At 48.6% G+C, this 27532-nt stretch overlaps 1 protein-coding gene and 1 pseudogene across 1 annotated transcript in view; both read left to right on the top strand.

Moving 5' to 3' along the window:
* PIG-F (phosphatidylinositol glycan anchor biosynthesis class F) overlaps positions 1 to 27532 on the top strand; it is a 101006-nt gene that overhangs the window by 22177 nt on the left and 51297 nt on the right. The window lies entirely within an intron of this gene.
* Positions 23520 to 23637, top strand: LOC137647380 (5S ribosomal RNA; annotated as a pseudogene).

Here is a 27532-nt window from a genome sequence, read left to right as displayed (position 1 = left end):
CGTGTTTCAGGTAGAAATCAGTAAAAGTTTCGATTTCAGTGAAATAAGTGCAAAACAGAAAATCGAAGTGAATAAGTGATATGCGCAAAGTGTTACAGTGTTGCGTCCGAGGGTTCGTCTGTTCGTGCCTGTCGTTCACCTAGTCCGGGACCTCTTGCAAGCTCCCAAGCCCAGGGGAGAAGTAATGTCGAACGACTTATGGGTTCGTCAGGCCTTGATCAACGAACAGACGTTTCCCTCCGTGGTTTCGGGCGTATCTACCCAAGATCGCCCCACCCACACAAAGACGAGAGAGCCCATTTATTTCTCGTCTGTGGAAGAGGTTTCTCGTACGAAACCATGGACCAAGGTCTCGCAGCTTATTAAGCGCAAGTCGGTCCCTTCCGCGCAAGTCCAACGGCCCAGTTGTAGCCACTGGGTCAGTTCGGACTCGCTGCAGTCTTCCGACGACTGCTCACCTCCTAAGAGAGGCAAAGCGGTACCGCATCAGGCAGTCACACCGTCTGTTGCCGCACCTGCTCCTGTAGACCCTAAGTGGTCTTTGCTGCAGACCATGCAGTCTCAGTTAACGTCATTGATGCGGGACTTTCGTGCGGAGAAGGTTGACGCTGCACAACCTCTAGCCTACAACCAACACGGTTGTGCGTCCTGTGGACGCTGAGGCGACCTTCTGCCGCACTCCAGCTGAGAGAGTCCCGCCACCCATGCGTTCCAGTGTACCCTGCCAGCCGCATGTTGACGTTCAGTAACGCACGGAACCTTCCGTTGACGTTCGCGAGGTACAACAACAGTCTAAGTTGTTTTGTTTTGACGCGGTGCGTCAACCTCCGCATTCTAGAGTTGTTTTTGACTGCTCAGTATAGACAGTCAAAGCAATCTCGAGTGAACACTGTATGTCCTCACACCTGTTGTGGTTGAAAGTTCAGTTGTTGACAGTTCACAGACTGTCAAGCAGTTACATGACGTTGCCTTCTGGTCTGCTACTAATGCACCAGTGAGAGACTCACTGAGATAACCTAGCTTTTATCGGACAAGGTTCCTGTAGATGAGAAAGTGCTGTTCTCCCTCCTACTGATATTCCCTTGAGGACTCTGTCATTTGGAGAGGAGCCTTAAACTGCTTAGCCTCCTATGGACTTTAATTAAATCATGATGATTTGTTAAGGATCTTCGTCCGGATCTTGTAACTGCTGCTCCTCGTTCGCCTAACGTCAGAACTTACACTAGGCCTAGCTACTTCGAAGCCGTTGTTTTTAAGCTAGTGCTCTCTCGCTCTCCTAGAGAGCGTTACGTTGGCTAGGCGACTGGTTTTTGCACCAGGAGGAGTTTTAGGGATACAGCCTTTGATTTCCCTTCTTTTAAACTGGCTTATAGAGCGAGAGTCTGATAGGACACGAGAGAAGTTCTCGGCTTGGGAGTTCATGCCTCTGCCCAGATAGACTTCTCAATTCTGGTAGACTCGCCCTGGCGCCTAGCCAGGAGACGCTCCAAGTTGTTTACAGGTCAACTTCTCAACTTTTGTCGAGCCTTTGAAGTTTTGCTGTACTATTAGGTCACACATTACAAGGCTTTCAGGGATGGTAAATGGTTCAGCCTCAGTCGCTAACCCCGTCTGTTGCCACACCTGCTCCCGTAGACCCTAAATGGGCTTTGCTGCAAGACATGCAGTCCAAGCTTGCGTCCTTGATAGAGGACTTAAATGCGGAGAAGAACCTTCTGGCCAACAACCTTCCAACCGGTTGGTTGTGCGCCCTGTTGACGCTGAGGTAACCTACTCGCGTCTGCCAGTTGAGGTGGTTCCTCCTTCTGGCCAACAACCTTCCAACCGGTCGGTTGTGCGCCCTGTTGACGCTGAGGTTACCTACTCGCGTCTGCCAGTTGAGGTGGTTCCTCCACCGATGCGACCCAGTGTGGGTTGCCAGTCGCACGTTGACGTTAAGCGACGCTCGGAGGTGGTTGTTGACGTTCAGGACGTTCAACAACCAGCAGAGGTGACTTGTTGTGACGCAGTGCGTCAACCTCAGCAACCCGGTAGGGTGTTGACTGCACAACCCAGACAGTCTAGACAGTTTCGGGTTGACGCTGTACTTCCTCGCGCACCCATGGTTGTTGACAGTTCACAGACTGTGCAGCAGTGCCATGATATTGCGTCAGGCTCCGTCACGCATCCACCAGTGCGACCGGATTCAGCGAGTCAGACGTTGCCCACTCCGTTGCCGTTTCCTCATCAGTTTCGGATGAGGAACCCTCTGATGAGGACGTTGCTGGACAAGACGATCAGCCCCCAGCCCTGCTATCCATCCAGAAGATGCTGAAGAAGGAACGCTGCCCAGTCAGGCTGTGGATGAGTCTGGTAGGGACACTGTCATCCGTGGATCTATTTGTCTCTCTAGGAAGACTACACCTCCGTCCTCTTCTATACCATCTAGCTTTTCACTGGAAAAAGGACAAGACGCTAGAAGCGGTCTCGATCCCGGTTTCCGGAAAGATAAAGTCTTGTCTGACTTGGTGAAAGGACTATATCAACCTTAGAGAGGATCTTCCCCTGACTGTTCAGACTCCCAACCACGTTCTCTTCTCGGACGCATCGGACGTAGGCTGGGGTGCGACATTAGACGGTAGGGAATGCTCGGGATTATGGAACTCGAGTCAAAGGACAATGCATTTCAACTGCAAGGAGCTACTGGCAGTACGTCTGACTTGGAAAAGCTTCAGGTCTCTCCTTCAAGGCAAAGTGGTGGAGGTGAACTCGGACAACACCACGGCTTTGGCGTACATCTCCAAGCAAGGAGGGACCTACTCTCTGACATTGTACGAGATCGCAAGGGACCTCCTCACCTGGTCAAAAGGTCTAGACATATCACTAGTAACGAGGTTCATCCAAGGCAACTTGAATGTCATGGCAGATTGTCTCAGTCAGAAGGGACAAATAATTCCAACAGAATGGACCCTCCACAAGGATGTATGCAAGAGACTTTGGGCCACCTGGGGCCAGCCAACCATAGATCTCTTCGCAACCTCGATGACCAAGAGGCTCCCAATATTTTGCTCACCAATCCCGGACCCAGCAGCAGTTCATATAGATGCCTTTCTACTAGATTGGTCACATCTAGATCTATATGCATTCCCTCCGTTCAAGATTGTCAACAAGGTACTGCAGAAGTTCGCCTCTCACGAAGGGACAAGGTTGACGCTAGTTGCTTCCCTCTGGCCCGCGAGAGAATGGTTCACCGAGGTACTTCGATGGCTAGTAGACGTTCCCAGAACACTTCCCCTAAGGGTGGACCTTCTACGTCAGCCACGCGTAAAGAAGGTACACCAAGGCCTCCACGCTCTTCGTCTGACTGCCTTCAGACTATCGAAAGACTCTCGAGAGCTAGAGGCTTTTCGAAGGGGGCAGCCAGAGCGATTGCTAGAGCAAGGAGAACATCCACCCTTAGAGTCTACCAATCGAAGTGGGAAATCTTCCGAAACTGGTGCAAGTCAGTATCCGTATCCTCGACCAGTACCTCTGTAACTCAATAACTGACTTTCTCTTATATCTGAGGAAAGAACGATCTCTTTCAGCTCCCACTATCAAGGGTTACAGAAGCATGTTGGCATCAATCTTCCGTCACAGAGGCTTAGATCTTTCCAACAATAAAGATCTACAGGACCTCCTTAAGTCTTTTGAGACCACGAAGGAGCGTCGTTTGGTTACACCTGGTTGGAATTTAGACGTGGTACTAAGATTCCTTATGTCAGACAGGTTCGAACCGCTACAATCAGCCTCCTTTAAAGATCTCACCTTAAAGACTCTTTTCCTGATATGCTTAGCCACAGCTAAAAGAGTCAGTGAGATTCATGCCTTCAGCAAGAACATCGGATTCTCATCCGAAACGGCTACATGTTCTACAACTTGGTTTTCTAGCCAGACACGAGCTGCCTTCTCGTCCTTGACCAATATCGTTCGATATTCCAAACTTATCGTATGGTTGGAAATGAACTAGAAAGAGTCTTATGTCCTGTAAGAGCTCTTAAGTTCTATTTAAAAACCTTTACGAGGCCCGTCTGAAGCTTTATGGTGTTCAGTTAAGAATCCATCTTTGCCTATGTCAAAGAATGCTTTATCCTATTTTATCAGACTGTTAATACGAGAAGCTCATTCCCATCTGAATGAGGAAGACCAAGCTTTGCTGAAGGTAAGGACACACGAAGTTAGAGCTGTCGCAACTTCCGTGGCCTTTAAACAAAATAGATCTCTGCAAAGTATAATCGACGCAACCTATTGGAAAAGCAAATCAGTGTTCGCGTCTTTTTATCTTAAGGATGTCCAGTCTCTTTACGAGAACTGCTACACTCTGGGACCATTCGTAGCAACGAGTGCAGTAGTGGGTGAGGGCTCAACCACTACAATTCCCTAATTCCATAACCTTTTTAATCTTTCTCTTGAAATGTTTTATTATTGTTTTTGGGTTGTCCGGAAGGCTAAGAAGCCTTTCGCATCCTACTTGATTTGGCGGGTGGTCAAAGTCATTTCTTGAGAAGCGCCTAGATTAGAGGTTTTGATGAGGTCCTGTTGTATGGGTTGCAACCCTTGATACTTCAGATCCTAGGGGTCGCTCAGCATCCTAAGAGGATCGCGAGGCTCCGTAAGGAAGACGTACTTAAAAAGGCAGAGTAATTGTTCAAGTCGACTTCCTTACCAGGTACTTATTTATTTTATGTTTGTTATTTTGAATAACTGCTAAAATGAAATACAAAATACTTAGCTCATAATAATGTAAACATGTAATGCTGGTCTCTACCCACCCCCCTGGGTGTGAATCAGCTTATATGATCACTGGCTAAGTTTAATATTGAAAAATGTTATTTTTATTAATAAAATAAATTTTTGAATATACTTACCCGGTGATCATATATTAAAGGACCCTCCCTTCCTCCCCAATAGAGACCCAGTGGACCGAGGAGAAAATTGGTTCTTTGTTTACTTGGAGTACTAAGTACCTGCTCGACAGATGGCGCTGTTGATGTACACCCCCACCTGCATAGCGATCGCTGGCGTATTTTGACCGTAGGTTTTTCTGTCGAGCAACAGAGTTGCAGCTTATATGATCACCGGGTAAGTATATTCAAAAATTTATTTTATTAATAAAAATAACATTTTGTGGTTTTCCTTTATATTTCTTGTATCATTAGTGCTTCTCAAGTACTGTATATATGAAAAACTGCCCTGGCCTAGAAGGTCATCCTTGTGATACCTCCATGAGTCGGGTGAAGGTAAATCCCATCCCTTTTGTCCTGCATGTCGAGAAAAGAGGTGTTCCATTTCTTCCTCATGTGAGATTTGTAGGGAATGGTTGTTTTCTTAATGGGAGAAATTCAGTGGATATCTTAACCTTTGTTATTGTAATTTCCAGAGACACCGATAACAAAGGATGGCGGCCATTTGATAAAGCAGGAATTTGTAGATCAAGTTATATCCAATTATTCTTTGTGAGAGAGTACATTCTGTGATTATGACTGACCTTGGCAATTAACCAAATAAAGCAAGATTTATCACCGGAGTTTTAAAGGGTATGAATAAAACTTGACGGGCTGGAAACAGTAATTTTCAATATTTAACTTAGCCGGTGATTATATAAGCTGCAGCTCTGCTGCTCGACAGAAAACTCTACGGAAAAAATCCGCCAGCGATCGCTATGCAGGTAGGGGGTGTACTTCAACAGCGCCATCTGTCGTCCAGATACCCAGTACAGTACTCATTGTAAACAAAGAACTCAATTTTCTCTCTGTCGTGCTACCGGCAAGACCTACTAATTCGCTGTTGCTAACTGGATTTGTTTTCACAACTATTTGGTGAAGTACACTATTCTAGTTTTGAGCTTTCGCTGTGCAGGCTTTCTCTTCAATAAATCCTTGCATTCTTTTTTTGATATCGGATTATTTGTTGATGACTTTGGATAGTTTTTGAATTCCCCTTTGACCAATTCAAAATGGCTGACCCTTCTCAAGTCCCAAAATTCAGGAAGTGTAATGCTAGGGACTGTTCAAAGCGTCTTCCGAAGGCCTCTATCGATCCTCACACTGTTTGTTCCAATTGTCGGGATAAAACCTGTCAATTGGAAGATCGATGTGAGGAATGCGTTGGGCTTTCGGAATTCGATTTTATCGAATTCCAAAAATATACACTTAGGCTAGAGAGAGATAGAGTCAGGAGAAGTTCCTCTCGTTCTGTTGAATTTTCCTCTCCTCATGCCCCACAACCTATTCCTTCCCCTGTAGTGGTTGCTCCTAATCCCCCTTCTGGCACTCAGGAACCTTCGATGGCTGATATGATGCGTGCCATCCAAGCTCTGGGTGAGAGAGTTGAGTCCTTGGCTAGTGACCGTAACCAGCTCATGGCGGACGTCAAGGAGCTGAAGTGTAAAAGTGCAGTGGGAAGTGATAAAGTGAGTGATAGTGTTGTGGATAGTGTTGCGCTTGAGGGTTCGTCTGTTCGTGCCTGTCGTCCTCCTAGTCCGGGACCTCTTGCAAGCTCCCAAGTCCAGGGGAGAAGCAATGTCGTACGACCAATGGGTTCGAGAGGCTTTAATCAGCGAACAGACGTTCCCTCCGTGGTTTCGGGCGTATCTACCCAAGATCGCCCCACCCACACAAAGACGAGAGAGCCCATTTATACCTCGTCTGCGGAAGAGGTTTCTCGCAAGAAACCATGGACCAAGGTCTCACGACCTTTAAAGCGCAAGTCGGTCCCTTCCGCGCAAGTCCAACGGCCCAGCTGTAGCCACTGGGTCAGTTCGGACTCGCTGCAGTCTTCCGATGACTGCTCACCTCCTAAGAGAGGCAAAGCGGTACCGCCTCAGGCAGTTACACCGTCTGTCGTCGCACCTGCTCCTGCAGACCCTAAGTGGTCTTTGCTGCAGACCATGCAGTCCCAATTAACGTCACTGATGCAGGACTTTCGTGCGGAGAAGGTTGCTGCTGCACCAGCCTCTTGCCTACAACCAACCACACACTCGGTTGTGCGTCCTGTGGACGCTGAGGCGACCTTCTTGCGCGCTCCAGCTGAGAGAGTTCCGCCACCCATGCGTTCCAGTTTGCCCTGCCAGCCGCATGTTGACGTTCAGCGACGCACGGAGCCTTCCGTTGACGTTCGCGAGGTACAACAACCGTCAGAGTTGTTTTGTTTTGACGCGGTGCGTCAACCTCCGCAACCCAGTGTGGTTGCCACTGCTCACCCACATCAGGCTAGACAGTCTGGAGTAGACGCTGTGCGTCCCCGCGCTGCTATGGTTGTTGCCAGCTCACAGACTGGGCAACAGTTCCATGACGTTGCGTCCGGTTCAGTCACGCGTGCACCCGTGCGACCGGACTCAGCTAACCAGCCGTTACCTACTCCATTGCCGCTTCCTCCTCAATACTCGGATGATGGACTTTCGGATGATGATGGTGCTGCACACGTTGATGAACCACATTCGGACCTTGACGAGCCTAAGTCCACGCAACCCTCTTTGGACTTTAGAAAAGTTCTTGCTCTGTTCAAAGAGATGTTTCCGGACCAGTTTGTGTCTGTGGCTCCGCGCTCTCCTCCGTCAGAGTTTGTATTAGGTATGCCGTTATCCTCGCCTGCCTTTACTAGACTCGTCCTCGCACGCTCGTCCAAGAGAGCTTTACGAGTGATTGGAGAATGGATGCAGTCCAAAAAAAGTCTAGGGAAGACAGCCTTTACGTTTCCCCCTGCTAGACTCTCTTCCAGATCGAGCGTCTGGTATGCCACGGGAGAAGTTCTCGGCTTGGGAGTTCCTGCCTCTGCCCAGGGCGACTTCTCAAGTCTGGTAGACTCTCCCCGCAGGCTAGCCATGAGACGCTCAAAGATATGTTGGTCATCTTCGGACCTAGACCATCTGTTGAAAGGGATCTTTAGAGCCTTCGAGGTCTTCAACTTTTTAGATTGGTGTCTGGGAGCTCTAAGCAGGAAGATCTCTCCGACAGAGAAGGAGACTTCCTTGCTCATCATGTCCTGCATGGACAAGGCAGTACGTGACGGGTCTTCTGAGCTTGCTGCATCATTCGTGTCAGGAGTCCTCAAGAAGCGTGAGAACCTTTGCTCTTTCCTGTCAGCTGGAGTTACACCTTGCCAAAGATCCGAACTTCTGTTTGCTCCTCTTTCTAAGTGCCTCTTTCCAGAGGACTTGATTAGGGAGATTGCTGCTTCTTTGATACAGAAGGACACTCATGATCTGGTTGCGTCCTCTGCTCGCAAAGCCACCCCTTTGCCTACCTTGTCAGCTAGACCAAGGATGGACACTCCAGCGTCCCGATTTATTCCGCCCTTTCGTGGCAGAGCCTCCAGCAGAGGAGGTGCTCGTGCCGAAGGGAGACGTGGGAAGAAGAAAGGAACCAAGTCCTTTAAAGGCAGAGTCTGACTGCCAGCTTCTTCAGACAGCAGTGGGAGCCAGACTCAAGAACTTCTGGCAGACCTGGGAAAAGAGAGGCGCAGATGCACAATCTGTGAAGTTGCTCAGAGAGGGGTACAAGATCCCGTTTGTACGAAAACCCCCTCTAGCAACGTCTCCCATCGATCTCTCTCCCAGGTACAGAGAGGAAGACAAGAGACGAGCATTGAAACAGGAAGTGTCTCTCTTACTAGAAAAGGGAGCGGTAGTCAAAGTCCTGGACCATCAAACCCCGGGCTTCTACAACCGTCTCTTCTTAGTGGCAAAGAAGACAGGAGGGTGGAGGCCGGTGCTAGACGTCAGTGCGCTGAATGTCTTTGTCACAAAGCAGACGTTCTCCATGGAGACCACAAAGTCCGTTCTAGCAGCGGTCAGAAGGGAAGACTGGATGGTCTTTTTAGACCTAAGGGACGCATACTTCCACGTCCCCATCCACCCAGACTCCCAACCTTTTCTGAGATTTGTTTACGAAAAGGTTGTCTACCAGTTTCAAGCCCTGTGCTTTGGCCTAAGCACAGCTCCTCTTGTGTTTACGAGGCTGATGAGGAATGTAGCCAAATTCCTTCATTTAGCGGACATCAGAGCCTCCCTCTATTTGGACGACTGGCTTCTAAGAGCTTCTTCCAGTCGTCGCTGTCTGAAGGATCTAAAGTGGACTCTAGATCTGACCAAGGAATTGGGTCTCCTTGTCAATATGGAAAAGTCTCAAGTGGTCCCATCCCAAACTATTGTGTATTTAGGGATGGAGATTCACAGTCTAGCTTTTCGGGCTTTTCCGTCGGCCCCCAGAACAAGTCAAGCCCAGTTATGCATCCAGAACATGCTGAAGAAAGAACGATGTTCAGTCAGGCAGTGGATGAGTCTGATAGGGACACTATCATCCCTGGAACAGTTCGTATCGTTAGGAAGACTACACCTCCGTCCTCTTCAATATCACCTAGCTGTTTACTGGAAAAAGGACAAGACGCTAGAAGCGGTCTCGATCCCCATTTCCGAGAAGATGAAGTCTTCCCTGACTTGGTGGAAGGACAGTATCAGCCTCAGAGAGGGTCTGCCCCTGGCTGTTCAGACTCCCAACCACGTTCTCTTCTCGGACGCATCGGACACGGGCTGGGGCGCGACATTAGACGGTCGGGAATGCTCGGGAACTTGGAACTCGAGTCAAAGGACAATGCATATCAACTGCAAGGAGCTACTGGCAGTTCATCTGGCCTTGAAAAGCTTCAAGTCTCTCCTTCAAGGCAAAGTGGTGGAGGTGAACTCGGACAACACCACGGCTTTGGCGTACATCTCCAAGCAAGGAGGGACCCACTCTATGACATTGTACGAGATCGCAAGGGACCTCCTCACCTGGTCAAAAGATCTAAACATTTCACTAGTAACGAGGTTCATCCAAGGCAACTTGAATGTCATGGCAGATTGCCTCAGTCGGAAGGGACAAATCATTCCAACAGAATGGACCCTACACAAGGATGTGTGCAAGAGACTTTGGGCCACATGGGGCCAGCCAACCATAGATCTCTTCGCAACCTCGATGACCAAGAGGCTCCCAATATATTGCTCACCAATCCCGGACCCAGCAGCAGTTCATATAGATGCCTTTCTCCTAGATTGGTCACATCTAGACCTATATGCATTCCCCCCGTTCAAGATTGTCAACAAGGTACTGCAGAAGTTCTCCTCTCACGAAGGGACAAGGTTGACGTTAGTTGCTCCCCTCTGGCCCGCGAGAGAATGGTTCACCGAGGTACTTCGATGGCTAGTGGACGTTCCCAGAACTCTTCCTCTAAGGGTGGACCTTCTACGTCAGCCACACGTAAAGAAGGTACACCAAGGCTTCCACGCTCTTCGTCTGACTGCCTTCAGACTATCGAAAGACTCTCGAGAGCTAGAGGCTTTTCGAAGGAGGCAGCCAGGGTGATTGCTAGAGCAAGGAGGACATCCACCCTTAGAGTCTACCAATCGAAGTGGGAAGTCTTCCGAAACTGGTGCAAGTCAGTATCTAGTATCTGTATCCTCGACCAGTACCTCTGTAACTCAAATAGCTGACTTCCTTTTATACCTGAGGAAAGAACGATCTCTTTCAGCTCCCACTATCAAGGGTTACAGAAGCATGTTGGCATCAGTCTTCCGTCACAGAGGCTTAGATCTTTCCAACAACAAAGATCTACAGGACCTCCTTAAGTCTTTTGAGACCACGAAGGAGCGTCGTTTGGTTACACCTGGTTGGAATTTAGACGTGGTACTAAGATTCCTCATGTCAGAAAGGTTTGAGCCGCTACAATCAGCCTCCTTTAAAGATCTCACTTTAAAGACTCTTTTCCTGGTTTGCTTAGCCACAGCTAAAAGAGTCAGTGAGATTCACGCCTTCAGCAGGAACATCGGATTTTCATCTGAAACGGCTACATGTTCTCTACAACTTGGTTTTCTAGCCAAAAACGAGCTACCCTCTCGTCCTTGGCCGAAATCGTTCGATATTCCAAGCCTATCGAATATGGTTGGAAATGAACTAGAAAGAGTCTTATGCCCTGTGAGAGCTCTTAAGTTCTATTTAAGACGAACTAAACCTTTACGAGGACAGTCAGAAGCTTTATGGTGTTCAGTTAAGAAACCATCTTTACCTATGTCAAAGAATGCTTTATCCTATTTTATCAGACTGTTAATACGAGAAGCTCATTCACATCTGAGTGAGGAAGACCAAGCTTTGCTGAAGGTAAGGACACATGAAGTTAGAGCTGTCGCAACTTCAGTGGCCTTTAAACAAAATAGATCTCTGCGAAGTATAATGGACGCAACCTATTGGAGGAGCAAGTCGGTGTTCGCGTCTTTTTATCTTAAGGATGTCCAGTCTCTTTACGAGAACTGCTACACTCTGGGACCATTCGTAGCAGCGAGTGCAGTAGTGGGTGAGGGCTCAACCACTACAATCCCCTAATTCCATAACCTTTTTAATCTTTCTCTTGAAATGTTTTTATTGTGTTTTTGGGTTGTCCGGAAGGCTAAGAAGCCTTTCGCATCCTGGTTGATTTGGCGGGTGGTCAAATTCTTTTCTTGAGAAGCGCCTAGATTAGAGGTTTTGATGAGGTCCTGTGGTATGGGTTGCAACCCTTTATACTTCAGATCCTAGGGGTCGCTCAGCATCCTAAGAGGATCGCGAGGCTCCGTAAGGAAGACGTACTTAAAAAGGCAGAGTAATTGTTCAAGTCGACTTCCTTACCAGGTACCTATTTATTTTGTTTTTGTTATTTTGATAACTTCTGAAATGAAATAAAAAATCCTTAGCTCATAATAATGTAAACATTTATTGCTGGTCTCTACCCACCCCCCTGGGTGTGAATCAGCTTATATAATCACCGGCTAAGTTAAATATTGAAAAATGTTATTTTGATAATAAAATAAATTTTTGAATATACTTACCCGGTGATTATATATTAAAGGACCCTCCCTTCCTCCCCAATAGAGACGCAGTGGACCGAGGAGAAAATTGAGTTCTTTGTTTACAATGAGTACTGGGTATCTGGACGACAGATGGCGCTGTTGAAGTACACCCCCTACCTGCATAGCGATCGCTGGCGGATTTTTTCCGTAGAGTTTTCTGTCGAGCAGCAGAGCTGCAGCTTATATAATCACCGGGTAAGTATATTCAAAAATTTATTTTATTATCAAAATAACATTTTGTGAAAGTTCTGTAATAGGTCTGATTGCCAGAATATAAAAACATCAATAGTTTTTGGAGCCCTTGGAAATGTTCATACATCCTGATTAAAAGTTATACATGTGACTTAAAGGCCATTCATCAGTGGCACTTCCATGCACTTAATATAGTGACCTCATCTCTCTTCCAGGGGAAGTATTATTGAGACCCACCAAAGACCCTGGGCTCGAAGTGAATAGTCACACTAAACGGATTTTGAACGAAGTGAAAAATCTATTTTTGTTCCGTAACCGAAATACAAACCATGCTATTTACATTGGGTTTACCTTTTAGCGTAGCTGAAATGGCGAGCCATTAGAATTTAACGAGGGTGTAATACCCCCGCGCTAGTTAGCGGGGGGGGGTAGCGGAGTGGTAGCTAGCTACCCCTCCCCCCTCACACACCGGTGAACTGCTTCACTTCACTTTTGGCTCGGACGAGGACAGACGTGTCTGTCTTCGTCCTCGCTTGGCAGCCATTATTTGTTTTGTCTTTACTTAATCACTTACTTTTCTTTTACTCAATATATATGTAAACATTTTTTCATGTTTATGTATATATTTGAGTATAGAAATCAGTAAGTTTCCTTTTCAGAGTTTGTGCTTGTGTGTGTAGTGTACGATATCTCCGTGGAGCCCTCAGCAGTTAGGCCACTATGGTGTAATTTCATGGGTCGCGATCGAGTTTGACTTCGGTCTTTCTCTCTCTCTCTCTTGAGGTCGTTCACCCTTTTACTACGTTACTTTTACTACGTCGGAGTAGCTTCCTTCCCGTGTGGGTGGGTTTGCTACGCCGTACGTTTTGTCTCAATTAGTTTAAGAATCTAATTGTGTTTGTTGATTTTAAGCTTTATAGAACGATTCCTTTCTGTTGATTTTAAGCTTTATAGAACGATTCCTTTCGGGGTTTTCGCTCTTTCTTTAGTGTTCATTCATTTTTTAAATTACATAGTTACATAATTATAATTGTTATTTTTAAATATTAAACTTAGCCGGTGAATATATAATAGCTGACGTCTCCGACGGCTCGACAGATTCCAAAAACTCGCGAGCGATCGCCGTGAAGGTTGCGGGTGTGCCCACCAGCGCCGACTATCGGCCAGATACCGCATACTGTATACTTGTAAACATCTCCAGTTCTTCTCTGTCGGTTTCATCGACAAGTTGATTCCACTCGCTTTATGACCTCGAGTTTTCTACCGAATTGGTGAAGTACTTGGTTTTGGTTTTATTGCTTTCGCCGTTTTGGATTATTCAATACTATCTTCAAAAGAAATGCTTTTGAAAGGAGAGGAAAAGTGTTTTGCCCTTGCTTTTTTATCTCTGGTTTTTCCATAGAGTAAAGATGGCCGACCCTTCCCTCAGTGTACGGAAGTGTGTTTAAGGCTTTTAGTAATTATTTTATCACGTTATAAATTATTGTTGATATTTATAGATTTTCCTCTATATATTTTATATCCCACCCGCCTTTATTAGGCCTCTTCGATTAGCTTTCCATTTATACTAAACATCAAGATAAATTTTATGTTTTGTTTATATGCGGCCTTTACCTATTCCTCCCCTAGTCCGAGATGTAGGCGGTCCTAACTTGGAAACCGAAGTTAAACAACGTTGAGCCCATTCAACTTTTATTTTCGTTAAGTTTAAATCAATTGCTCTGTAAGAGTTATGAAATGAATATTTTTTAGAAAATATTTTAAGAAATATATTCTTTGAATAGTCTTTGTGCTTTTTTCAAAGATGAACTAACGTTTGGTTTATTTATGCTACGCAGTTTGCACTCTATCGTTACGATAGAGAAAGAGAGAATCACGGTTTCACTTTGCAGAAAGAGTAAATCGATTTTGACGTTTTGTTCATTCTTCTTTCAAACTGAAGTGTTTTAGATACTAATTTAAAGGAACTCGTTAATTTTCAATTTCTTAGTCCTTTCAGTTTTTTCCTTTGGTCAAATAACCTGTTTATTGACGAAGGGTGAGTGGGCAATTCTCTTGTGTGTGACAAGAGAGAGAGAGAGAGACGGAGAGAGAGAGAGAAAGAGAGAACGATCCGATCTTTATTCTCGTCCCAAGTAAGGAGTTTGGGAGCGAGTAACGGTGTTCTCGATTCAGTTTTTTACTCTCGTCCCAAGTCTCTGTACGGGGAGAGAGGATAAAACGTTTTTAGTTTTTATTCTCGTCCCAAGGCACTGTACGATGAGAGATTGTAAACATAGTCTTTAGTGAACTAGTGTTTAGTCTCCTCCCCAGTCACTGATCCTTTTTAACTTTATATATTTCCGTTTTATTCGATATATATGTATATGTTTTTTGATTTTTGCATGTGTGTTTCATTTTGTACTAATGTGCTTACATTATACGACTCATTTCGCAATTATAACCTTTTGATGTAAGGGAGAATTGCGTGCTTCAGGTAGATATCAGTTTTATTCATGCCTAATGTGAAATTATTGAAAAATACGATATCAGTGAAGTAAGTGCAAAAAACATGTTCTGTGTTGCGGAGGGTTCGTTTGTTCGTGCTTGTCGTTCCCCTAGTCCGATACCTCTTTCAGGCTCCCCTGCACCAGGGAGAAGTAATGTCGTAGGACTTAAGGGGACGAGAGGCTTTAACCAACGTACAGACGTTCCCTCTTTGGTATCGGACGTTTCTCGTCAAGATTGCCCTTACCATAAGACGGGTGAGACTGTGTTCTCCTCGTCATCCGAAGACTTTTCGCAAAAGAAACCTTGGCGCAAGGTTTCTAGACCCTTTAAGCGAAAGTCAGTCCCTTCAGGATAGGTCCAGCGTCCTGGCTGTAGCCATGGGGACAGCTCTGACCCTTTGCAGTCGTTGGAAGACTGTTCGCCTATTAAATGCAAGCGTAACACGGGGTCCGAGGGTCGCGGTAAAGGCAATGTTTTGCCAACACAGACGTTACCGTCGTCTCGGCCCGTTCCGACTCCCGTTGATCCTAAATGGGTTGTCCTGCAGGACATGCAGACTAAGCTTGCCTCCCTTATGGAGAAGTATGACGTTGTGCAGGTTCACGATGAACCTTCGCTTTCGAGTCGCCGTTACGCTAAACGAGACTCTGGCCGTCAGCCGCCCAAACGAGCATTTACTCGTCCGTTTGACGTTAGTGCTGACGTTTTCTTGTACTTTGAAACGTGATGTCAGTAGTTTTTCACGTCAGTCACGTGACATGGATCCTCCCTCGCTGCAGTCTCGTGTTGACTTTCAGCCGCTGCCGCAGTCTCGTGTTGACGTTCAGCCGCTGCCGCAGTCTCGTGTTGACGTTCAGGACGTTCGCCAACCAGCTCAGTTGCCTCGACTTGACGTTGAGCGTCAATCACCGCAGTCGAAGGTTGTTTTGACTGCTCAGTCTAGGCAGTCAATGCAGTTCCGACGTGACGTCGAGCGTCCATCAACTCCTGTTGTTGTTGTTGGACAGTCACAAGGTTTTCAGTCCTTTCAGCAGCGACGTGACGTCGCTTCCTCTACTGCTACTGCTGCTCCTTTGCTTGTTGACATTGCCTGTCAAGCATTGCCGCCGCGGCAGGTCTCTCCTTTTCATGAGACTAGACAATTGTCGGACGAGGTTCCTTCAGATGAGGAAGTTGCTGATCCTCCTCCTACTGATATTCCTTTGGTGACTTTGTCAGACGGAGAGGAGCTTAAAGCTGCTCAGACCTCTATGGACTTTAAAAAAATCATGCTGATTTTTAAGGATCTTTTTCCGGTCCATTTTGTAACTGCTGCTCCTCGTTCGCCTTCGTCAGAGTTTACGCTAGGCCTAGCTACTTCGAAGCCGTTGTTTTCTAAGCTAGTGCTCTCTCGCTCTTCTAAGAGAGCTTTACGTTTGCTAGGCGACTGGTTGATCACCAGGAGGAGTTTGGGGGAGACAGCCTTTGCTTTCCCTCCTTTTAAACTGGCTTCTAGAGCGAGCGTCTGGTATGACACGGGAGAAGTTCTCGGCTTGGGAGTTCCTGCCTCTGCCCAGGGAGACTTCTCAAGCCTCATAGACTCTTCCCGTCGCCTGGCCATGAGACGCTCCAAGATTTTATGGTCGGCTTCAGAGCTAGACCATCTCCTGTTAGGAGTTTTTTCGAGCGTTTGAAGTTTTTATTTGTTGGTTGGTCCCTGGGAGCCTTAAGTCAGAAGGTCTCTCCAGTTGTCAATGTTTTGCTGTACAATTATGTCATGCATGAACAAGGCTATCAGGGATGGCTCCAATGATCTGACAGCCACGTTCACTGCAGGAACAAGGCTATCAGGGATGGCTCCAATGATCTGGCAGCCACGTTCACTGCAGGAGTACTTAAGATGTAAGTGCGCTCAATGTGTTCATTGTCAAGACAAACTTCACGATGAAGACTACCAAATCTGTCTTGGCAGCAGTAAGGGAAGGCGACTGGATGGTCTCTCTCGACCTTCAGGATGCATACTTCCACATCCCGATTCATCCAAACTTTCAACAACATCTGAGGTTTGTGGACGGGAAAGTAATGTACCAATGTCGAGCACTGTACTTCGGCCTCATTCCTGCTCCTCTTGTTTTTACAAGGCCCTTGCAAAATGTAGCAAGCTTTCTACATTTTTTGAGGATTCAGAGCCTCCCTTCATTTTGACGACTGGCTAATCAGGACGTCGTCATTATATCACTGTCTGGAGAGCCTCTAATGGATTTTAGACCTTACCAAGGAGCTAGGTCTCATAGTGAACGTAGAGAAGTCGTAACTTACAGTACTGTACCCCATCCCAGACTATTCTTTATTTGGGAATGGAGATACAGTGTCTGATTTTTCGGGCCTTTTCGTCTCCCACAAGAATGGAACAAGCTCTGTTAAAAGTCCTTCACTTGCAAGAGGAAAACAGTTGCTCTGTAAGAGTTTGAACTAGCCTCGTGGGAACTCTTTCATCGCTGGAGTAGTTTATCTCTCTGAGGAGACTCAACCTATGCCCTCTCCAATTTCACCTAAACCATTGGAACAAGGAGAAGGGCTTAGAGAGTATCTCTTTCCCAATCTCCAACCCAGTCTAGACATGTCTGATTTGGTGGGACAGCAACATCAGACTTCGAGAAGGTTTTTCTCTTGCGATCAAGAACCCAAACCATGTGTTGTATTCAGATGCTTCGGTTTTGGGTTAGGGAGCTCCACTGGACAGTCTGGAATGCTCGGGTCTTTGATCCACGGATCAGAAGGAATTCCATTTAAGGCAAGTTACATCTCTCCTTTGGCGAGATTTGTGCAAGGAAAACTGAATGTCTTGGCGGACTGCCTCAGCAGAAGAGGACAAGTCATCTCCATGGAGTGGACGTTGCATAATGCTGTGTGCGAGAAGCTATGGATGACATGGGGTCAACCCACCATAGATCTTTTTGCGACTTCTCTGACAAAGAGGCTCTTGACTTTCTGCTTTCCAGATCCAGAGGCAGCCCACATAGACGCTTTCCTGCTGGACTGGTCTCACCTGGACGTTTATGCCTTTCCACCTTTCAAGATCCTAAACAAGGTACTGCAGAAGTTCACCTCTCACGAAGGGACCAGGTTGACATTGGTTGCTCCACTCTGGCCCGCGAGAGAGTGGTTCACAGAGGTACTTCTATGGCTGGTAGACGTTCCAAGAAGTCTGCCGTTACGGATGGATCTCTTGCGACAGCCTCACGTAAAGAGATTTTATCAAAGCCTCCCCACGCTTCGTCTAACTGCCTTCAGACTATCGAAAGACTCTCTTGAGCTCGAGGGTTTTCGAAGGAGGCAGCTAGAGCGATCGCGAGGGCTAGAAGATCCTCTACCATCAGGATCTATCAGTCGAAATGGGAGGTATTTAGAGACTGGTGCAAGTCCTCCTCTATTTCCTCTTCCAGTACCTCTGTAGCCCAAATTGCGGACTTTCTCCTGCATCTGAGAAATGTTCGCTCCCTTTCTGCTCCCACTATTAAAGGCTACAGGAGCATGTTGGCGTCTGTTTTCAGACATAGAGGCTTGGATCTGTCAAATAACAAGGATCTCCAAGATCTCCTTAAGTCCTTCGAGACCTCTAAGGAGCGTCGTATGTCAACTCCCGCTTGGAACTTAGACGTAGTCCTAAGGTTCCTAATGTCAGACAGGTTTGAGCCATTGCATTCAGCCTCCCTGAAGGATCTCACCCTCAAGACACTTTTTTTGGTGGGCTTGGCTTCGGCTAAAAGGGTCAGTGAGATCCATGCTTTTAGTAAGAACATCGGCTTCTCTACAAATAAAGCTACATGTTCGCTTCAACTTGGTTTTTTGGCCAAGAACGAACTGCCTTCTCGTCCTTGGCCTAAATCTTTTGAAATACCTAGTCTGTCAGAAATCGTAGGTAACGAAGTTGAAAGAGTGCTGTGCCCCGTTAGAGCTCTTAAGTTTTGCTTAGCTCGATCTAAACCATTACGAGGTGGTTCTGAGGCCTTATGGTGCTCCGTTAAGAAGCCCTCATTGCCCATGTCTAAAAATGCGTTATCGTACTTTATTAGACTTTCAATCCGGGAGGCACATTCTCATTTAAATGAGAGAGATCGTTGTTTGCTTAAGGTCAAGACGCACGAAGTGAGAGCGATAGCGACTTCGGTGCCTTTAAGCAAAACAGGTCTCTTCGAAGTATTATGGACGCGACCTTTTGGAGGAGCAAGTCGGTGTTCACTTCATTTTACTTAAAAGACGTCCAGACTCTTTATGAGGACTGCTACACCCTGGGTCCATTCGTTGCAGCGAGTGCAGTAGTGGGTGAGGGTTCTACCACTACATTCCCTTAATCCCAATATCCTTTTAATCTTCTCTTGAAATGTTTTTAATCTTGTCTTGGGTTGTACGGAAGACTAGGAAGTCTTTCGCATCCTTTTTGATTTGGCGGGTGGTCAAATGTTGTTTCTTGAGAGCGCCCAGATTAAGGGTATTGATGAGGTCCTGTTATAGGGGTGTTCGCCCTGGATATAACAGCTCCTGGGAGTCTTTCAGCATCCTGAGAGGATGGCTGGGCTTCGTGAGGAAAGCGGACTAATGAGGCAGAGTAATAATCAGAGTCTGCTTCCTTACCAGGTACCTATACTTAAGTCTGTTTTTTGAATAATTGTCAAAAACTCTTGAGCATATACGCCTTTATTGTATTAATACTGGTCTCTACCAACCACCATGGGTGTGAATCAGCTATTATATATTCACCGGCCAAGTTTAATATTTAAAAATGATGTTTTGATTATAAAATAAATTTTTGAATATACTTACCCGGTGAATATATAAATTAAAGGCCCTCCCTTCCTCCCCGATAGAGACCTAGGGGACTGAAAAGAACTGGAGATGTTTACAAGTATATGCGGTATCTGGCCGATAGTCGGCGCTGGTGGGCACACCCGCAACCTTCACGGCGATCGCTCGCGAGTTTTTGGAATCTGTCGAGCCGTCGGAGACGTCAGCTATTATATATTCACCGGGTAAGTATATTCAAAAATTTATGTTATAATCAAAATATCATAATTCTGTTTTGGTTACAGCTCTCCTTCCGTGAGTGTAAGTGGTTGTGAGGGCACGTGTCTGTTGTGTAATTCTTGTTTTCCTTTCCCTCGGGATTCCTCTTCGGAGCCTTCCCGGGGGAATGAATGTTAACTAATGATTTTTGTTTTTATTTTCCACAGTTACCGATCTAGTTCGTTTCTGTAATGTGACAACGGAGTGAGCTGTCTTGTTGAGGCCTGGGGATTCGGCTGTGCTGCCTCCCCTATAGACCTTCGTCAGGGGCGTGTCTCCTTCTCCTGGAAGTACAACCGTGATGATTGACAGCTCTCCAGTTCATTTTAGAACACTCAGGAGGCTCGCCTCCTTGGGTGGGGAACTTTCCTTTCGAGGAAAGTTTTCCTGTCCAGGCTTGAGTTTTTCCCTTGTGGGGGTTCTTCTCTTGCCTTTTTTCGTGCGACTATGCTCTTGGTGCTGAGTGGTCGCACCTGCAGTTACGCTCAAGGGGCTGGGCAACTGCAGGAGCCCCTCTTCGGAGGATTGCTCTTTTTAGGTCATTGGCTGACCCGTCTCTTCTACGAAGTGTTTCTCTTTCGTTTGCGAGAGAGTACACTCATAGAGACTCCTCTTCGGAGAACTCTTCTGCTGTTGTTGCTGTTGGCCGCCTTCGCCGTAAGGCTCACCGTCCGCTACGTCGTAAAGGCCTCCCATCTCCCTATAAGGATGCTAAGAGGCGCCTTTTTGAATCTCCGTATACAGCCTGCAACTCCTTCTTGACCTTCCGCCCCTGGTGCAGATGGACAGCAGTCTGACCTCGTCTTCCGACGGGCAACGGTCTTCCGACGGACATCGGTCTCCCGACGGACAACGGTCCATTCGGGGCAATTGCCTCCCACGGGGGTTCTTCCCTTGCGTGTCAGGGTTCCCCTGCGCGCCCTTCTGCAGTGTCTCCTGCTCAGTGTTAGCGCACAGGCGCTCTCCTGCTCAGTGTTAGCGCACAGGCGCTCTCCTGCTCAGTGTTAGCGCACAGGCGCTCTCCTGCTCATCTGCGTTTTCCTGATCGGTAGCGCTCTCCTGCTCATCCGTTTTCCTGATCGGTAGCGCTCTCCTGTTCGCTAGCACACTCCTGTTCGTCAGCGCTCTCCTGATGATCGTCTCTGCTGTTCCTGTTGGTTCCTTTTACGCGCCCTGTGCGCCCACGTTTGCCCACGCGATCTGGAACTTCGGTTCAGGTCTTGGACTAGGACTCTTCTTCTACGCGCAGGATTCCACGCGTTGCCTTCTGCTTGCCAGCGATCACCAGCTCGCCAGCGACCACAGACGCGTCAACGTTCGCCTGCTTGTCAGCGATCTCCTGCGCGTCAGCGATCGCCATCGATCTGCCACGCGTGTCAGTTCCCCTGGACACCATCAGTAGCGATCTAGCACTCGCCTGCTGTGGACCACGATCTCCGGTAGCTGAGTCTTGCCGTAGATCTTCCTCCTGCTCGCCAGCGCTCACCTTTACTTCTGTCCTTCTGTGCGCCAGCTTTCTTCAATCGCCAGCGCACATCTGTGCACCCTTTCCTGCCACGCACCAATGGGCGCCAACGATTTTTCCTGACCGTCTAGGATCGCCTGATTAACAGCTTGCTTCAGCGCTCACCTTCCTGATGCACCTGCGCGCCTTCTGTTAGTGCGATGCGCGCTAACCATCCCTAGTCTCTTACGCGTTAGCGATCGCCTACGCGCCCGCGCGATTCTTCGTCTGTGCGCTAGCGTTTTGTTAACGCACCACCGCTCGCCAACGCGCCGTCGCCTGCCTACGCGCCATCGCTTGCCAACGCGCCTTCACTCTCCTACGGGCCATTGCTTGCCAAAGACGCGCCATCGGTTTCCCGACCGCCTGCGCTCACCTGCGCGCCCACGTGCCCACGCGCCCACGCGACAGCACGCCCACGTGGCCGCGCGCCTACGCGCATGCGCACCCGCGCACATGCACTTCAATGTTCGCATGCGCGCGAACCAACGGTATTCCATAGCGCGGACCAACGGTGTTCTGTCGCGCCATCGTGCGGACCAACGTTGTTCCGTCGCGCGAACCGACGGTGTTCCATCGCGCGAACCGACGGTGTTCCATTGCGCGAGCCTACGGTGTTCCATCGCGCGAACATCGGCTTGATTCCTGCAGTATCCATTGCTCGCCTACGGGTCATCGCTCGCCTGTGAACTTTCGGATTCCGACCACCAGCTCTCACCCTTCCTATCACGCTCGCCCTCCTTTTGCGCTCCCTCGCGCACTTTCGTCTGCGCTCCTGCATGCCCACGCATGGGCGCTTCCACATTCGGCCACACGCAAACCATTGATTTACCATCGCGCGAGCGCCAGGGCGATTGCGGCCGCGATTCCCGTCGGGGTTTCGCAACATGGCCAGCCTGGCGAGTCATCTGGAACGTATTTCCAGAACACTGTCTTCACCCCATAAACGCAGAGCATGGCACATGCAAGAGCAGGAAGAATCTTCAGGGAGGTCTAAGCAACATTCTTCTTTCCAGAACCTGGGTTAGCCCCTCCTCGTCATTCCCTGGAAGGGTCTTGCCAGGGAGCTTTCCGTTCGAGATTTCTCCGTCGGGCAAGGGGTGACTGGTCTACCCCTTCCTCTTCTCCATCTCGTGGAAGGGGCTTACCCAGTCCTTTCCCTCCCCGGTTGTGACCCGAGGTTTTGTACAAGGAAGCTCCAGGAAGGTCATGGGTACTTTCCTCCTCTCGGGCTCTAGTACCTTGGCGTTTCGTCGCCAAGTTTTGGTCCTGCGGCTGAGCTCGAGGTTGGACCATCTCGTCGCAGTGTCCGAGGGCTTCCTCTCGAGTGTCTCATCCGTGGATGTCGACAAGCCCAGACACTCTTCCATCCTTGGGAAGAGCTTGTTTGTGCTCAAGGACAGAGACATGGACAGCGGTTGTGCGGAGGAAGTCGACTTCTGTTTCCACTCCTCCAAGGCGCTTGCTTCCAGACCCTGCAGGTCCAGCGCCTCTTCTTTCAGCCTCATCGGCCTAAGTTATCGGACTGGCTACGGCAGCTAAAACAAGGTGTCCAATAGCAGTCCCCTCCTGTCAGGGACAGATAGCATGGGAAGTTCTCCGGGGGGGGGGGGCGTAATCCTAGAGGGAGCGGCAGAGTTCACTAACTCTAGGATTGGCAACCCCCCCTTGCAGGTCTCACGCTGGGAGGATGCCTAAGGTTACTCATCTTAGGCTTCCCGATGCCGATTCCTACACGATCTCCGTGATCAGCCTAGGATATCGCGCCTCGCTCTTACCATCTCTCCGTCTCTGTCAGCGAATTCAGTGTCATTGAACCTCTATGCCATGGGGTCGGCAAGAGTTTTGCCCGTTTGGGCAGAATGATCCATGCCTTAAGAGAAGGTCCTCCATAGGATCGTCGACGGCTTCACCCCCCGGCTTCTTCAGTCGATCCTTTCTCTTAGGAAAGCATCTGAGACGGGAATTCCGTGGTCGATCTCTCAGCTCTGTTCAAGTTTGTCGAACAAACTTCGTCCAGCATGGGACAGCAGAATCAATCAGACTGGTAACGAGGCGGCAGGACTCCTTAGGCCCCGGATCGGAAGGACGGGTACCTCCAGTTTCCATTCCATCCATCTTCCAGGAAGCTCTTGGAATTCAGCCTAGACTTAGGATGCGGTGTGGCGATCCCGCCGCGGCATCGCAGGATTTTCTCCAAAGAACTCTCCCTGCTTTCCTCATGGCCGCTCAGGAGCAGGCTTCCGCCTCCTTAGCCTTTTGGAGGTCTGGTCAACTCCGGTAGGCTCGGGTTCGACCTTCTTCGACGCCGGGACAGGCTTCCGGGTCCTTACCATGAGTGAGGGATCATGGTAATTTGCTAGGAGCCTTCTCTACTTCTGTCTCAACATCTGGGGTATCTAGCCATGATATTGAGTCAACGGCCTTACCACGTTGGAAACACCGCGTCTCGTCCGATCAGCGAAGTTAAGCAACGTTGGGCTGGTCAGTACTTGGATGGGTGACCTCCTGGGTACGCCAGATGCTGTTGCCTCCTCCTCCGAGCCTTCCCTTCAGTTGATGGTGGCAAGGCTGAGGAGAGTCACAGTACCTGTTCTCAGCCAAGCAGAGCGTTCAGCCCAACCTTGGAACGTTTCCTGGGTCTCTTTTCCTCATTGACCCGTCTAAAAGTCCTGAACAGTCGCCTCAGGATAAGTTCCCTGTGGGGCAGCCCAAGTTCCGGTGGTATCAAAGCAACGATTAGCCGGACTTTCTGGCCCCTATGGGACCAGCGGAACGTTTAGACCTGCAATGGGTGTTGACCTATGGAACCTCTTGATGGGAGTGGATATTCTCGTCCTTTCCCCACATTTTGATGCTGTTCTCGGACTCGTCAAAGAAAAAGGGGGGGGGGGGGGGGGGGCGTGCATGTTCCGGTTCAGGCCTATGGTCAGGACCTGAAGGATACCTCTCCATCATTCAGGCAGGCTTAGGGCCCGTAGTATGGCCCCTCTACAGATCCTACAGTTCCTGCCGAGTCGCTCCTTGCGCGACGACTTCATGGTACTGGCGTATTCCAACCAGCAAGGGACGCATTTTCATACCTTCGCATCTTGCAGTAGAGATACTGAGATGATCCGAGGTCCTCTCTATACCACTATCGGCTCGCTCATTCCAGGCAGAGGAATGTTCTCTCCGACTATCTGGGCAGAGCCTCGCAGATAGAGGGTACCTGGGGGTCTTTGGCCTTTAATAGCCAGCAAATCCTGGCCTGGGGGACCTGATCGCGACAGCCTGGAATTTCAAGCTTCCGCTGTTCTTCCCCCCAGTCTCAGACCCCAAGACTCTTTGGCAAAATGCTTTCCGGTGATGGTAGGACAACATCGACGCCTGCGTCTTCCCACCATTGTTGTCTGTTGAGTATGGGTCTCAACAAAACCAGGTTGTCTGTCAACCTTTCGATGGCCCTGAGAGCTCCTCCGTGACTATACGCGGAACGGTTTCCGGACCCTCTGCTTCCCCTGACGGAACTCCCGGGAGAGCTTTTCCCACAGCACAGGCTACTCAAACACCCACACTACAACATCTTTCACGAGCCGTTGCATCGCTTCGGCTTCGCGCCTGGAGACACTACGCCGCCTCCTCAAGAAGAGACAACCCGCTACAGTCGCGGAGCGGAGGTCGCGTCACCTGCGATAGTCATCTGCAGGGGTCTACCAGGCGAAGTGGAGAGTTTTCTGTGGTTGGTGTCGTGGGAGAGATACCTCTTCCCTTGAGGCCTCTTCTCCAGCAATAACGGACTTATTGCTTTTCGGCGGGAGGAAACTCCTTTCCGCTCTCGGCAATGAAGCCTGTCGCTCAGCCTTTCTCTGCCCTTCAGGCTGAAAGGAATAGACTTTTTCCTCCCCGCTGGACCTTTCTTCGCTCATGTGAAGCTGCGAACGTCCCTGCCCCCAGTCGGAGTGAGACCTCCTCCATGGAGCATGGTTCGGACTTTTTAGGCCCTTAAGAGATCTTCTCAAGAACCATTACGTCAGGCCTCTGATCGTATTCCGTCTTGGGGTACGGTGCTCCTGCTCACTCTGGCCTCGGCCAGTGTGTAGGCAATCTTCTTGGTCTCGTACAACCACACCCTTTCTAAGGGATAGGGGAAGGCAACATTCAGGTTCGCTCCTGAGTTGTTTGCTAGACTCAGAATCTTGGGGTCCCGGCCCTTCGGTCCTACTCCTTCAAGATTTCGAGTCACCATTCTGTATCAGATGACCCAAACCTTCTCCTTCTTGCTAGTAAAGGAATCGAGGGGTTATCCTTGGGAACAGCTGCAGTTTGTCCTCACGTGCAGCCGGGTTGGGAGCACAGGAAGGACACGGGAGAGTCTCCAGTATACCTCTTCACCTCGGACTCAAGGACATTCATCTCGACCTGAATCCAGACCCTCCTCCATCATGTCGCCCTACAGCACGATGTCGGATACGTCGCAACGTCCCTCGCCTTCGAGTAGTACTACTCTGTGACGCAGGTGCTACAAGCTGGAGTCTGGAAGCGTCTAATGACCTTCACAGCCTGCTTCCTGCAGGACGTGACACACAGGAGTATCGATACGTTTCTATCGCTCTGTGGTGGCTACACAACAGCTGGTCTAACCTCAGGCTCCTTTTTGAACAGGTAGCAGAAGGTTGAGGGCATTGCTATCAGGTTTTAGTCTGCATGAACGAAAGAAGTATGTCTGGCCCTTACTTCTTTCTTCATCTTCCCCTCTACTGGGGAAGCAGCATCCTGGTCTCTGCATAGCTGACCTCAAACCTCTGCAGGTAAACCATGCTTCCTTGTGTTCCGAGTATTGAGTCAATACTGTCGCGTCCCCCATAACCTGATGAGGTGGTATTGGGAACGTCCTAACCCAGAGCTCCTTCTGGAACTCCAGGTCAACTGCCTAGGACGGGTCACACTTCTTCCTTCACACACAAGCTTATGTAGGCCACAAGTTTCCTTGCGGAGCAAGGAACTTGTGAGGTGCAGGGACTCCTTTTCTCGAGTGCGACTCACTCGGATTTTGAGTCCCCGGGTAAAGCCAAAGCCAAAGCCAGTATGGCTGGGAACTTTCCACCCTTCCCAAGGGGTAAGTCACCCAAAGTAAATAGCTTGGTTTGTATTTCGGTTACGGAACAAATGACAAATTCGGAGATAATTTGTATTTTTCCTAGCCATACAAACCTTAGCTATTTACACATATTTGCCCGCCAGCCCTGTCCCCCAAGACAAGTCCTACCTCTAAGTGAAGTGAAGCGAAGCAGTTCACCGGTGTGTGAGGGGGGGAGGGGTAGCTAGCTACCATTCCCCTACCCCCCGCTAACTAGCGTGGGGGTATTACACCCTCGTTAAATTCTAATGGCTCGTCGTTTCAGCTACGCTAAAAGGTAAACCCAATGTAAATAGCTAAGGTTTGTATGGTTAGCAAAAATACAAAATTATCTCCGAATTTGTCATGTTCTGACACAGATACAAACCTTCGCTATTTATAGGGTATTACTTTTGGCGCAGCTGAAAGAGGAGCCATTATAATTTTAGTGAGGGATAACTACCCCATCCGCTAGTTAGCGGGTGGGGGGTGGGGCATGGCTGTGAAGACATACTTCATCTTCTGTATCCTGAATCCCAGTCAGCCGCCCCAGCTGACTGGTAGGTGCCAGTAAGCATCAGCCAAGTCTATTGAGACTGTGTACGCCCCTTTTGGTAAAAGGGTCCGTATGTGTTGTAAGGTAAGCATCCGGAACTTGTTCTCGATGAATTTGTTGAGTGGAGACAAGTCTAGAATGACTCGAGTTTGTCTGAGTCTTTCTTGGGAACACAAAACAGCCTTCCTGGAATTTGATGGACTTCGCTTTTCTTATTACCTTTTTGTTCAAGAGTTCTGAGGTATATTCTTCCAACAAGGGGGTGGAGTGTTGGAAGAATTGAGGAAAAGGGGGTGGAATTTTGTTCCATTTCCAACCGAGTCCATTCTTGATTAGGCTGTGGGCCCAGGGATCGAAGGTCCAACGATCCCGAAAGTGGAATAGTCTCTCTCCTACCTGGAGCCTCTCATTGCTGAGAGGTTCCTGAGGATTTGTTTCGGTGACCGCGTCCTCCTCTACTCTGAGGGGTTTCTTGAGGAGCCTCTTTTTGAGCCTCTACCTTTGTAGGGTCGAAAGGTAGTTGTGTGCCTCTCAAAACCTTGGTTGAATACAGGTGATTGGGATACTAGCTGCTGAGGGACCATCTGGAAGGTGGTTTGAGGCTGAGTTACCATTTGAGGCACTGGCCATGGTCACGGTCGGAAGTGGTTTCTTTGTCTTCCTGTTCTAAGGTTGGGGACCACCGTCAGAGGATGATTTCCTCTTGGAAGACATGCCCCGCTTTTGGAGAAGGTTCCTATTCTCCATGGCGGCTTTGGCGATAACCTCCTGAAC

This window comes from Palaemon carinicauda, chromosome 9 (assembly GCF_036898095.1).
Source record: "Palaemon carinicauda isolate YSFRI2023 chromosome 9, ASM3689809v2, whole genome shotgun sequence".
NCBI lineage: Eukaryota > Metazoa > Arthropoda > Malacostraca > Decapoda > Palaemonidae > Palaemon > Palaemon carinicauda.
This window is presented reverse-complemented; position numbering and strand designations above follow the sequence as displayed.